The 14,722-nt window shown below is 38.8% G+C and overlaps 1 long non-coding RNA gene across 1 annotated transcript in view; it reads right to left on the bottom strand.

Annotated features, from left to right (window-relative positions):
- The window catches only part of LOC108350991 (uncharacterized), a 186,940-nt gene that overhangs the window by 66,463 nt on the left and 105,755 nt on the right, over window positions 1–14,722 (bottom strand). The gene's annotated exons all lie outside the window — the stretch shown is intronic.

A 14,722-nucleotide genomic window follows, 5' to 3' on the forward strand; every position in this document is an offset into this window, starting at 1 on the left:
CCCATTTAAAGGCAGTAAAAGACAATAGTCAATAATACTTTTATAGCGATATGAACATGAGAGATGATCACCTTAGATGTACTATCATACAAACCACACAACAATCTTATGAAACAGCTACAATTTCACTTTGTTTTACAGATAAAACCAAATTGAAGCCGGAAAATGTCAAGCATTTTCACATAAGCAAAAAAGCTGGATCATTCTTCTTTTTGACAGAAGTCTATACTTTCATTCTTAAGCTAAGAGAATCGCAATGATAAAGCTATCAGTCTAGGACAAGAGTGACTTTGACCCATTTTAAATGGAGTTGCTTATGGATGGAATGGCCAGTGACCTTACAAAAAGAAAAAAAGGTACACATCAAAAGTTCAATTCAAATATTATCTAAAACACTAGAAGCAAATACCCAGGGGAAAAAAAGAATCAGAAAAATTAAGACTTGGAAGAAATGAGCACTCTGCCCCTCTCTGTAGAAGATATAATTTTCTAAAAATATATGGAATGCTAAAGCTAAACTCAAATAAAATCTAACTTATCTTGATTCCATTTTAAACATTATATGCCAACTTCTTTCTATAAAGCAAAAATGTATACAATGTTTTGCTTTTCCATATAAAGAAGTTGAATTCCATCATATCACCAACAGGAGTATAAGGTATTTCCATTCTACTGGAAAGTAACCAGAAGCTGGAGAAAAAGTAGTCTTCAAAGGCCTCAATAACATTTGCAGAAAAGAAATAATTACTTTACAGTTAAAGTAAACCTTTGAAATCTAAGATTCTGTGAAGGTCTAACAAAAACAGAATAGATTCCTATGAACAAAATATCCACTCACATATAACCATTGGATGTTATACCAGTCAAGAATAGAAAGTCTCTCAGGCCTACTCCTGCAAATGCTTGAGCCAGAGAAGCCATATGAATCCTTGGAAGGCAGTCAGTTTTAAAGGGAAAGGTCACAGTAACATTTTCCCATTTTCCCTTCTAAATGAATCCAGCATGCTGCTCCGTCTACATTTTAATGGCACACATTCAGCCCCAAAATATGTGTTACTTCTTTGAAATAAAAACTTACAAAATATTTTGTTATGCAATTTTGGGCCATTTGATTTTCAGCTAGAGTTTTTGCAAATATAACCCATTCATTGAAAAAAAAATGAAGAGAATTTAGGAAATAAATTATGAAAGTATTATTAAATTAACTGTTCACTTGGGGAGCGACAAAGCACAATAGAGCACACACCCACTGCCAAGTCATCTACTGTAACTGTAAGTTGTTTTCTTGGGAAATATTTCTTTGTTTTCTTTTCAATTTTGGTGATAGGGAATGGGAATTAGGCCTTTCCGATAGAGGTCTACTTCACTGACAATTAGTACTCATACACTGCTCACAAAATACAGAGGGAAAGTTTTGCATCATCTTGAATAGGCTGACAGATCACTAACAAAGTTCGCAAAGCATCATTTGAGGGGGTATCCCCCAAGGGTCGTGTTCTTAGTTAATGCTGACTGTACTGTATTGCTGCATTCCTCAAGAAAGGGGGGGGGGAATTTGTCTCTATCCACAGCTCTATCTCTTTATAAGGGCATCATCTAATACCGAAATGTTGACAGATAAGGATCACAATATATTCTTTGGGTGGGAAAAGTAAAATATAGCCCATCATAATGAAAATCCCCATGAAGCGACTTAAAATTCCTTTTTCTGGGCTCTCTTCCCAATCTCAGCCCAAAGGCTGAAAAGTCTTCCTGGAAGCAACATTTTCAGAAGTAGCTACAATGACTGTGGAGATATGATTATATAAATTATGCTGTGGACACCAATGGGCAGAACATGTGGATGATACTATGCGTAAAAAAAGTACTGAGTATCAGTTACTAACCGATCAGAAATCAACCCAGTCAATTACCTCCATGGGTGGCCTGTCTCCTCTGCCTCAGTCTCGGAGACCTTCAGAAAGTGTGTGTGCACATACTAAAACATGAGCCCTACTACTCATGGTGACCACCCTGCACCCCTTGAGCTGATTTTGAAACAACCTCTGTGGCCTTGAAATTCAGTGTCTTATACTTGGATTCTCTCCTATTTCCTAATTCTCACTGTGATATTTTGTGATAATTTTAAAAATGTATTTTAATGTTAATGAAATTAACTGAATCTCACATTTTATTCACATGCTGAGAAAATAGAAAAATAATTGGTCTCCTTTTTGGACAAAATTAGATACTAAATTTGTGGGCCTGTTAGCATTATAGAGCTACACTTCCCATCTCATCTAGAACCCTGTTGCCCTGCCTTTACTTTAATCTTAACAGTTCCTACATTTCAGTCTCCTCTCTTTGTGTTCCCTCATTTTGGGGGCCTAGTGCTCAGTCCATTCAGATATACTGTTTTCTATATGTGTTCCCTCTCCTATGGATCATGGAGAGAAATCCACCAGTAACTAGGAATGCTCAGTGTTTGGAATCTATTCACCTTTCTAGCACATCTTACTCTGTTTCTTCCTATCCTCCCCAGGATCTCTCTGGTATATAGGAGTAACCTCTTCTCTCTGTTCCTAGAGTTACCCAGTACTGTAGTTGTCTCTGCTCAACAGAACAAAAAAAATCACCATAAAACACATATGAAATGAAAACTGCTGGAGCACAAACCTTTTCTCCTACCTCTGACACAATAGCATTCTTTCTAGCAAGCTGATATTGAACTTCGTCCTTTCTCTTTTGGACTTAAGCCCAGGGGACAGGTTATTCAGTTCTTTCCTGGCTATCCTGGTAAAGAATATGATCTCCCTTCTGTTCTCTATCACATACTACACAGCCTGTAACAAGTTCCTTATTTTCTTACATATCTCCCCTACTGAAGTACAAATTCCATGAGGGAGGGAAGTGGTGTATGTCTGCTCTTCACTACCATCTACTTGGCAACTATCCCTGTTAATATCTGTTGAGTAAAAGAAAAAAGAGTATTCACTGTGTAATTATTATGACCATTTCTATACATGTATAAGACATCTCAAAACTACAGCTGTTTATATTATTGTAAAAGGCATTTAAGGATGAAACTATATTACACTGAATATATTACCTTTAATCTTTCCTGTGTTAAAGTGTATCCGACTTACAAATACACACCTCTAATAAAGGCAATAATTATCCTCCTCATATTAATAATATGCATGAAATACTAAACATATGCTAATGTTTTCCCCTTTCTCAGAAGTAGTAAATATTTTAGCTAAACTCTTGACCTCCTCCCAAAAGCCACTTGGTAGTTCCCAGCCTCCTTTCTATTTTTGTGTGACCCATGTGACAAAGGCACTGAAAATAGTGTGTGTGTGTGTGTGTGTGTGTGTGTGTGTGTGTGTTTGTGTACACTCACTTTTCTTTCCCACCCTCTACTGGTTGAGGATTTGTTGGATTAGTCAAGCCAGAAGATGAAGAACTTTGCCAATCATGTATTAGGAAAGTCTTTGTTCCTCTGAGTTGTTACCAGAAAGAGAAATAAAGTAACTCCAAATCTTGTTTATGCCAATATTTTCATTAGAGCAGCTTTTCCTGTGCTGTGCTAAATGAACTTGCTAATGTTGCAGGCAATAAAATTATAGCATGAATTAACAAAACAAGGATTTAAGTCCATGTCAATTAAGAACTTGAATAATAGAAACCTTTTAACTACAAACAGTTTCTTTGTGAGACTGTGTACATATTGTGTCATTTACTCCTTATAATAGCCTTCAAAGGTAGGTTTTATTGTCACATTTTGCAGGTATAACTGATAGGGCTTGAGAAGTTTAGATTTTTAAAGATAGCACAGTCAGTTATGGAGTTCTGTAAGCACAGCCCAACGTTTTCCTCCTTTCTGTTCTTTCCATTAGAAGTATGCCCTCGCTCTGGACAACTTGGAATTTAAAATGGGAGCTGTTGACTAACCCTTCTACAGACACATCTCTGTCCCTTCCTCTTCACATTGCTGTTCTGCAGAAGTAATGTGGTTCAAAGCCCTGAGCTGTACATGGAATAACTATCAATTTGCGACTTAATCTGCAATTTAGCCATGGATTTCCAGAGTGAGATATTTAATCTGTCTGGACCTGGTCTAGTTGTCGCCATAAGCTAGCTCCAGTAATGGAGTCTGCTGAAATAAACTACAAAAGCACTGGAGTGAAGTGGAAATGGATAGCCCCAGACAGAACCCCCATTTACTTGAGTAGTCTGGAGTCCGAACAAAATCTTAATCCAAAAAGCATATGCATTGTCCAGGTTTACAAATCCCCAGATGTGGTTATAAAAGATATTCAAAATTCACCCTTTTCCAGCTAGGAAAACAGAAGGGAGTTTGTTCAAGAATTGTAACAAAGTGGTAACAACAACCAGAAACCCTAAACTTGCAGTCACCAGAATCACCAGGTCTTTCTACGCATGTATGTTCATATGTTATACATTTACATATTGATGCCCATGTGGCATAGGTCATCCCTTGAATGCATGCAAGTAGCATTCTCACAGGTTAAAATGGGATCTTTCTGTTCTTCAGTGGCAATGTATTCAGCTGACTTCAAATCAACAAAAGTGACAGAGATAATCAAGTCCTGAATCTGGGTGTCTTTCCTATTGGCAAGGGCTCACCTTAGTTTGCTGAGAGTATGAAGAAAAGACACATTACCTGACCTTTCAATAGCTATCAAGATCTTGATATTACACTTGATTAAGGCTTGTCACTTTAGCATTAGGCTTTGTATTCAGAAATGACACTCAGGACTGGAGAGAGGGCTCAGGGGTTAAGAGAGCATACTTCTCTTCTGGAGGACTCATGCCAGGTGACTCACAGGAGCTAAAGCTTCCACCTCAGGGCATCTGGTACCCTCTTCTGGCCTCTGCATTCACATAGGGCGCACACACACACACACACACACACACACACACACACACACACACACACACACCTCCAGTTCATCATACTGCTCCATTCACCAATTCAAAATTCTCTTTCCCAGCCATCATTTCCAAAAGTGGTTGTCCTTAGTTCCCTTCCCATATATTTACTTTCCTCTTCTTCTTTTCCTTTTTAGTCCAACTTGTAAAGCATTCCCAAATTAAGTTTTTCTTCCCCTATAGAACACACTTCACAAAAGAAATATGTTAAGAAAAAGCTAAGTACAGGCTGCTGGAAAGCTGGATGCTCAGGGCCTCTCCCAAGCTGTCTACGACTGGATAGCTAGCTTTACCTTCCCTAACCACTTTTAGGTTTATCTAAAACATTTGGAAAGTCAAACGTACTGTTTCATCTCCAGCCAGTGCTGTTCCTATCATTCCACACTGGAACATTCATCCCACACTGGTAAAGTATTCATGATTCATGTACTGCACAGCTGTCAGAAGGCATCTATAACAAATACCTCTTGGCTAATTTATGATGTGAGCTATTGTATGTGTTACAAGTAATGAGAACCTGTTAGCAAGGGAAACCACAAAGATGCCCTGAAGAGTAATAATGTGTGCAAAACACCCTTAAGAGTTTATTTTCTCTTTGGGGATTTTATCTTACTCTTTATGTGTATGAGTATAAAAATTATAAATCATTCCATATGTACTATTGGAAATACTGAAAAATGCAAAAACGACATAGGAATGCAGAAAACAGATTAAAATGTTTAAAGAATTTTTTGGAGGAAAAGATGTGCCTAAAATACATCTTTATAGTTCAGTCTTAGTATATAAATTATGACATTTTTCTGTAAGGTGTTTCATATGGTTTTTTTTGGTTGTAGACTTTAGATACATTGTAGCTGTTATTTTCTGAATGTGTCCAAAAATTGAGGTATGTTAGAGTTACCATTTGAGCGTGAATAGGACCTACTAAATTTGGCTTGGTTATCTATATAAAAACTTGTGTGCTAACATTTTATGGTATCTTTTACAGCATGCTAATTCTACCTTAACAGTTATGCCCATAATTTCTTAGTGCTCAGACACCACAAAAAGACAGAAGAGCAAAAAGAGTTAGTTGATTGTCTTACAGTTTATCACACAAGGCAAGAAACTCTAAAATTCAAAACCACTTCACATGTAGTAATTTCTATTGTCTTAAATTACTGAGTGACTGAATTACTGAGTTACTGAGTTAAGGCTACTACACATATTTGAACACACATACACCCCCTCAGCACCCCCTCCCCAATAAAATCTCTCTCATCGGTGGATGAGGAAGGAATGAGAAGCAGTATTTCATACGTAAATGTCCTCTGGGCAGACTTGAATCCAAGTGTGCTGCTTATGTCTAGATGGCTACAGATTTCTTCTGTTTGGAAAAAAAAAGACACTCTGTCTTAGTTAAGGAATTGGGGTTTTAGTGCTGTCAATAGACACCATGACCAAGGCAACTCTTAAAACGGACAACCTTACTGGTTCTGAGGTTCATTCATTATCATCATGGCGTGAAGTAAAACAGCATCCAGGCACGGTGCCAGAGGAGCTGGCGGTTCTACATCTTGTTAAGAAGGCAAACAGGACAATAATGGCTTCCAGGAAGCCAAAAGAAAGTTCTCAAAGCCCACCCCATAGTGACACACTTCCTCCAACAAGGCCACACCTCCTAATCGTGCCACTCCCTGGGCCAATCATATACAAACCACCACAACTCAAAGCCAGTCAATCAATCCATACAGCCATCTTCTAAGTCACATCTTCAAAAGCGTGGGCAAGCATTTGGTGGCTTCTCAGCAGCATTCATCACACTAGTTTATAGAACCTTAAAGAAAATCGTTTACCTCTTCATCCATAAGGAAATCCTGTTAAATGACTACTCTAAAAAACCAAATATGTACCTAGCCATACCGAGAACAAAAACACTCTTGTCAAATTTTGGCAGGTATTTTGTTGCATTTCAGGAGTTGAAATTTGTGTCCAGGTTTCAGAGGAGCACTGCAAGACACAGTGATTCTGCCTCAGCAAACATCTGCGCATTACATAAGAACTATGTTTTTGTGTCCCATTTGAGAAGATGATGGTGATTTGTGGCTAGAACTCTCATGATTCAGCACCTTTCTTGGAAGAAGAGGTTAATTTTTGACTGCAGGCAGCATGATCTTAAGAATCAATGGGTACATGATCGTAAGCAGTGGATACAGACATACAGAATTCTAGGGACAACGGTAAAGGAAGCTTTGCTTCTTTTGAGAACTCCTGGACAACAGAAGCTTCCAGACTTTTAAGCTGCTACAGCATCTAGATAAACATATCATTAGCAAAGAACATATGAAGACTTTAGGACATTCCCATTGATAATGCACAAAAATAGAATTTTTTCCTTACTGCTGTTACTGTACCTCCAGCACATGAAAACCACGAGCTGGCTTGACTCAGAGAAAAGGGGTTTGTTTTGATTTTCAGATGCTTCAAATTTTTGGTGGCCTTGCTTTAAATTATGAAAGAAAGGTTCAGCTGTCTGCAGTTACTGATACTGGCTAACTAAGACACACAGCTTAACTTTTAATTTTCTTGTTCCTGGTTACTATCAAGCTGTGACTTCACCACATTCTTTCAAACCTAGTCTTCCTTGCTCAAAAGATGCTCTCAACAACACATGAAAAATTTCTAAGCTTCCAACAGAACAAATACAAATTCTGTACATTTAAAATTGAAAGCTATTTTTATTTAAAAGGCATGTACCATACCATTACATATATCTTCACAGTAGGAAATATACATATAAAGAAAGAAACGCAAGCATGTCTTGGCTCTATTGTGTAGCTCTTTTCTTCAAGTCAAAACATTCCTTCTTAGAGAAAGGCAGTCCTCCCAAACGTGGGAAGTAAAGGAAACACACATACAAGGCCTAGGAAGTGATAAAGTTTACAAGACTCAGGAAAGTCCTGAAAGTTACAAGACTTACAAGACCCATCCTCAAGGCTACATAAACAGTGACTGTTGCTGGGAAGAGGAGACACTGCTAGGATTTCCTGGTGGGGACTCTAAGAATTCTATTTCTGTTTTCAATACTTTCCAATTTAGATTAAACGCATTACTTAATGCAACTACAGTATAGATTTCATTTAATTCCTATAAACAGAAACCTATTATAGCAATTATAACATTTTATCATAATGATAATCAAACAAATTATAAACTAGCTTCTTTGGAGGCATCAAAATTATTTAGAATCAACCATAATTCTGGTAAGATGGTTTGATTATAAAAACATCTTTTAAAAAGATTATTTTAGTGAGTCAGGTAAAATACCTTAAGAAAGAAATATATAAAATTAAATGTGGCTCAGAGAGCCCTAATTAAACACCTCTGGGCTAAACAGGACCGCAGTACTTCCATTATTTGGTATTTTAAAGGAAACCAGGCTTAAAGTTTTATTTTAACTAAAGTTCCCTCTGTATTCAAGAGCACAGCTGTGTATACAGAACATACTTCTCCGTAACTGAACCACACTGTGAACTGACTCTTCCCCAAACACTCTGAACACTAATCATTGATTACCATTATTTGTACTACATGGTTTCCAAATTCATAAAGACCACTGAATCACTGAAAGCATCGAATTATGCACAATTATGTAGCTTGGCCAGTCTTGTGACTTTGAATCTGCCTTGTACTTTCTACCAGTTAATGTGGTGATCATCGTAACAGCCAATAAGAGGAAGCGTGTCTATCTCAACACACTCGTACACGTGTAGATCCTTAAATCGTACTGGCTAGAAGACACTTTCTAGGTTAAGTGAAATTTGCTTTAATATTGCCCATTGGGTGTAATCTGTTGCATTGTCTTAATGTTCCGTGTTTATTTCATCAGCCAGTGAAAGGCTATAACCTACAGATCACATAAGAGTAGTCTAATCCCCCAATAATGTATGACCTTCTAGTTCAAGCACATACTGGCAGATCTTACCCTTTGAGATTGTGTTTGATAATTTTATTTTCCTGAAGAATGTGATCAGAATACATTTAAATTTGAAAAATTTTATAATAAATGTATAATAAAAAGCTGTCCTTCTCAACAGGCGCATCTGTTGTGCAGAGCATGTTAGTTTTACATAATCAGCCTCAACACAGTACTTGTTATCGCTTGTTTCTGGTCTTCACAATAGCTGTGCGACGGACCTAGGCTAACAAGTAAGAAGTCACCAGTCATAGCCACTCACTGAGGAGAGAAGGAACAGTTTATCAGAAACTGGAGAGCCACCTCAAAAAGTAGAGGAAAGCAGCCACGGCCGAAGCTTGATGGTTTTATAAGGGTATACAGCCAGGGGAGGCTACACAAAAGCTGGATCAGCCAGGCACTTGCTTGGGGACTTCCTCAGGCAGATGAGGTGCTGACAGTTGCAGTTAGCAGCATTCAGCCAGCTGTTAAGGGCTTCTGAGAAACACTTGCTCGGTTTCTGTTTCCTAGCAAAATCTAACTCAGGTGGGGTTTCAACCTAGCAAACCCCAGCTCTGGGAGGGGGTCTGGTTACTGCCATCAGCTCTGTCATTTTCTGGGCCCGCTTTATGACCTAACATGCAAGTTGCATGTTTCCAATTTATGCCTGAGAAAAACAAGGCTCGAACCTGATCTCAGATTCCTCTCACACAGACACCTCGGATCCTTATTGCCTTGGCTGCTCTGGTTCTAACCTTTCCTCATTCACTAGGCATATGGAAAGTCACAAAATGGATCTTCTAAACCACTCAGTAAAATATAGGATGATTCCTCAAGTGTTTGAGACTTAGATTCAAAATACAGTTAGGCCCATTGATGAAACATATGTAAAGGGTATAAGTTTCTACTTAGACTTTAAAAATCTTCAAATTAGACTCTTTGATACAAGGACCATACCATAGCCATGTTCTAGAAGCAGAGAGATGAATGGATATGCAGATCAATTCAAATTTTCAGAAAAATTTGAATTTTAGGGCTGTGACACATAGCAGAAGGAGAATCACACATAGAGATTATAGATTTAAAAAAGCACACGGCATTTCAAAAGGTTGGGCAAGGCTTGTTTAGCTTGAAAGAAAAGGCTGGAGAAGAAGCAGAAGACCTGGGAAGGGCACCAAGTACAGCCATTGGTGGACAGCTCATACCAGTGAGCATGTCAGAAAGAAAACTCTGGGAAATGAACTTGGAACTCAAGGATCAACTACATGCCTCGTGAGACCAGATGCCACAATAAGAAATTCACACTAGATTCTCTGTCCTCTTTTTTAAAATACTTTTTCTATTTTACAAATTTCACTTGAAAGAGTAGATTTTTTGATTGAATCTCAGTTAATCAAAAAAAAAAGGACACAGTAAATGCCCCAACATACATCAACATCCCAACATTTAAACTTAACTGATTATACCAAGTAGCTATAAACTATAGCCACATAAGTAAATATGCAATGATAAATATGTATAAATGTGTATGTACCGATAAGCTTATATTATGTTAAGATGTTCAGATTTAATGCCATCCATTGTTTTTATAGTTCTGTAACATAGGACTTATGGTTTGATAGCAGCACAAAAACATAATATAAAGAAAGGGCACATTTACTATTCAAAGAATCTTCCAGTTGGAAATTGTAGGTAGAGGGAAACAGCTTTTTAACTAAAATATGTTTCATGAGTTACCTCTAAAGGAAACATGCCATCACTCAGACTATCAGGCTTACTGGTTAAACTGAGAGCTAAGTTAAATGCCCTCCCCCCCCATTTGTCATACTGTGTTCTGCCTGTCTGCCAACAGGAAGAAGGCAGAGCAGAGGCCGGAACGGAAAGTCCACAACTGTATTTCCCTTTGGGGCGTTAGACATTGCTACTCCTCTCTGGGTACCTGGGTACCACTGGTGTACTGCCTCGAGAGGAAGTTAGAAACAGGGATTTCAGGTCTATGTTTCTCCTGAGGGTATCTACACACCAGTCAGGAAGGGGAAACAGAGCTGGAGACAAACAGGTTCTGGTCTGATTGGAAGAGAGTATCCAGTACCAGGAGAGGAGGGAGAAGAGAAAAGCCATCTTTGGCAGTCTTACGCATGGTTCTTTTAGGCAAAGGGTTTCACAAGGTGATCCTTAATGAAACAGATCCCAAAGATGATCCTTACTTCTTCATATTGCTTTATGAGGGGTGAATGTTGGAGTATACACTTTATTCAGGGTGATCCAGGTTTTATAAACCTCTTGGAGGAAGGGTGTGAGAGTATTCAGGAAGGGAAGGTCTTTGGCAGAAGGCTAAGACTACCTAAATGCCTCATTAGCATGGAGAACTCCAGGTGCTATGCTATCTATGATTGACAGCCCATGATCTGCTCAGTTGGTGTCCTCGTTGTGTGTTCAGAGATAGGAAGAGGCTCTATTCCTGCCATTCTCAATTCTCCATGTTTGAGCTCTCTCAACCTTACCAGTTCTCATTCCTGTCTGGTAGCATGGTCCCACATGCCCTACACCCTTTCTCTCTTGTCCTCACATTTGGTTCCAACTCCAACCAGTCCATTGTCACAAATTAGAAAATAGATTAAATATTTTTAAAAAGTCCAATTATTCTTAAATATTTTGTATTTACCAGTATACAATATCCCTATCATGCTTCCGATGAGTATATTCCAATAAGCACACATTTCGGTTTGTCGGCCATAACTTCATTCCATTCCTTTATGAAAATCCAAACAAGCAGCAACGGTACAATCACAGATGCAACTACTAATCCACTTTAATTTATAAAGTATCCAGATACAAGCAATTGAAGCCAAGCATTACCTCTTGGTGAAGTCAAATGCCACATCCCTGTGTCTTACAATGCACATTTCAAATGAGGAGAAATACTAAGGGAAGCTTGTAATTGTGGGTGATCCCATGCTTTCTTATTCTAGCAAAGCAAATAACGGGAATCTTCCAACCCAGAAAGGATCTGGAAAGGACTTTGTTAAATGGGGTTCTCTCCTCCTTCCACCCGAGTCCTTCCCACTCTCTTAGCTTTGCTGCCCTCCTCTGGAATCCTTGTATCGCCTGCTTCTCTTTTTCAAATGACAGGAAATTCACACTTGATTTCTGATTCTTAATACAACTTCTGATTGATGATTAGAGGGTGCTCTGCAATCATTATCTTTCATCCCTGTGTTCTATTCCATGATGGCATGAGTGGGTTATTTTATATGAATTGGTCCCTGGTGAACACTTCAGAAAACTATTTTTCTGAGTATTTCTGTAAAAAGAGAACTTGACTTTTTTTTTATTATTAACTTGAGTGTTTCTTATTTACATTTCGAGTGTTATTCCCTTTCCCGGTTTCAAGAGAAACATCCCCCTAATCCCTCCCCCTCCCCTTCTTTATGGGTGTTCCCTTCCCCATCCTTCCCCCATTGCCGCCCTCCCCCCAACAATCACATTCACTGGGGGTTCACTCTTAACAGGAACAAGGGCTTCCCCTTCCACTGGTGATCTTACTAGAATATTCATTGCTACCTATGAGGTCAGAGTCCAGGGTCAGTCCATGTATAGTCTTTGGGTAGTGGCTTACTCCCTGGAAGCTCTGGTTGCTTGGCATTGTTGTTCATAAGGGGTCTCAACTCCTTCAAGCTCTTCCAGTTCTTTCTCTGATTCCTTCAACGGGGGTCCCGTTCTCAGTTCAGTGGTTTGCTGCAGGCATTCGCCTCTGTATTTGCTGTATTATGGCTGTGTCTCTCAGGAGCGATCTACATCCGGCTGCTGTCGGCCTGCACTTCTTTGCTTCATCCATCTTGTCTAATTGGGTGGCTGTATATGTATGGGCCACATGTGGGGCAGGCTCTGAATGGGTGTTCCATCTGTCTCTGTTTTAATCTTTGCCTCTCTCTTCCCTGCCAAGGGTATTCTTGTTCCCCTTTTAAAGAAGGAGTGAAGCATTCACATTTTGATCATCCGTCTTGAGTTTCATTTGTTCTAGGCATCTAGGGTAATTCAAGCATTTGGGCTAATAGCCACTTATCAATGAGTGCATACCATGTGTGTTTTTCTGTGATTGGGTTACCTCACTCAGGATGATATTTTCCAGTTCCAACCATTTGCCTACGAATTTCATAAAGTCATTGTTTTTGATAGCGGAGTAATATTCCATTGTGTAGATGTACCACATTTTCTGTATCCATTCTATTGTTGAAGGGCATCTGGGTTCTTTCCAGTTTCTGGCTATTATACATAAGGCTGCAATGAACGTAGTGGAGCACATGTCTTTTTTATATGTTGGGGCATCTTTTGGGTATATGCCCAAGAGAGGTATAGCTGGATCCTCAGGCAGTTCAATGTCCAATTTTCTGAGGAACCTCCAGACTGATTTCCAGAATGGTTGTACCAGTCTGCAATCCCACCAACAATGGAGGAGTGTTCCTCTTTCTCCTCATCCTCGCCAGCATCTGCTGTCACCTGAGTTTTTGATCTTGGCCATTCTAACTGGTGTGAGGTGAAATCTCAGGGTTGTTTTGATTTGCATTTCCCTTACGACTAAAGATGTTGAACATTTCTTTACGTGTTTCTCAACCATTCGGCATTCCTCAGCTGTGAATTGTTTGTTTAGCTCTGAACCCCATTTTTTAATAGGGTTATTGGTCTCCCTGCGGTCTAACTTCTTGAGTTCTTTGTATATTTTGGATATAAGGCCTCTATCTGTTGTAGGATTGGTAAAGATCTTTTCCCAAATTGTTGTTTGCCGTTTTGTCCTAACCACAGTGTCCTTTGCCTTACAGAAGCTTTGCAGTTTTATGAGATCCCATTTGTCGATTCATGATCTTAGAGCATAAGCCATTGGTGTTTTGTTCAGGAAATTTTTTCCAGTGCCCATGTGTTCCAGATGCTTCCCTAGTTTTTCATCTATTAGTTTGAGTGTATGTGGTTTGATGTGGAGGTCCTTGATCCACTTGGACTTAAGCTTTGTACAGGGTGATAAGAATATATCAGTCTGCATTCTTCTACATGTTGCCCGCCAGTTGAACCAGCACCATTTGCTGAAGATGCTATCTTTTTTCCATTTGATGGTTTGGGCTCCTTTGTCAAAAATCAAGTGCCCATAGGTGTGTGGGTTCATTTCTGGGTCTTCAATTCTGTTCCATTGGTCTATCTGTCTGTCTCTGTACCAATACCATGCAGGTTTTATCACTATTGCTCTGTAATACTGCTTGAGTTCAGGGATAGTGATTCCCCCTGAAGTCCTTTTATTGTTGAGGATAGTTTTAGCTATCCTGGGTTTTTTGTTATTCCAGATGAATTTGCAAATTGTTCTGTCTAACTCTTTGAAGAATTGGATTGGTATTTTGATGGGGATTGCATTGAATCTGTAGATCGCTTTTGGTAAAATGTCCATTTTTACTATATTAATCCTGCCAATCCATGAGCATGGGAGATCTTTCCATCTTCTGAGGTCTTCTTCAATTTCTTTCTTCAGAGTCTTGAAGTTCTTATTGTACAGATCTTTTACTTGCTTGGTTAAAGTCACACCGAGGTACTTTATATTATTTGGGTCTATTATGAAGGGTGTCGTTTCCCTAATTTCTTTTTCGGCTTGTTTCTCTTTTGTGTAGAGGAAGGCTACTGATTTATTTGAGTTAATTTTATACCCAGCCACTTTGCTGAAGTTGTTTATCAGCTTTAGTAGTTCTCTACTTTTGGTGGAACTTTTGGGATCACTTAAATAAACTATCATATCATCTGCAAATAGTGATATTTTGACCTCTTCTTTTCCGATCTGTATCCCCTTGACCTCCTTTTGTTGTCTGATTGCTC

This window comes from Rattus norvegicus, chromosome 5, assembly GCF_036323735.1.
Source record: "Rattus norvegicus strain BN/NHsdMcwi chromosome 5, GRCr8, whole genome shotgun sequence".
Lineage (NCBI taxonomy): Eukaryota > Metazoa > Chordata > Mammalia > Rodentia > Muridae > Rattus > Rattus norvegicus.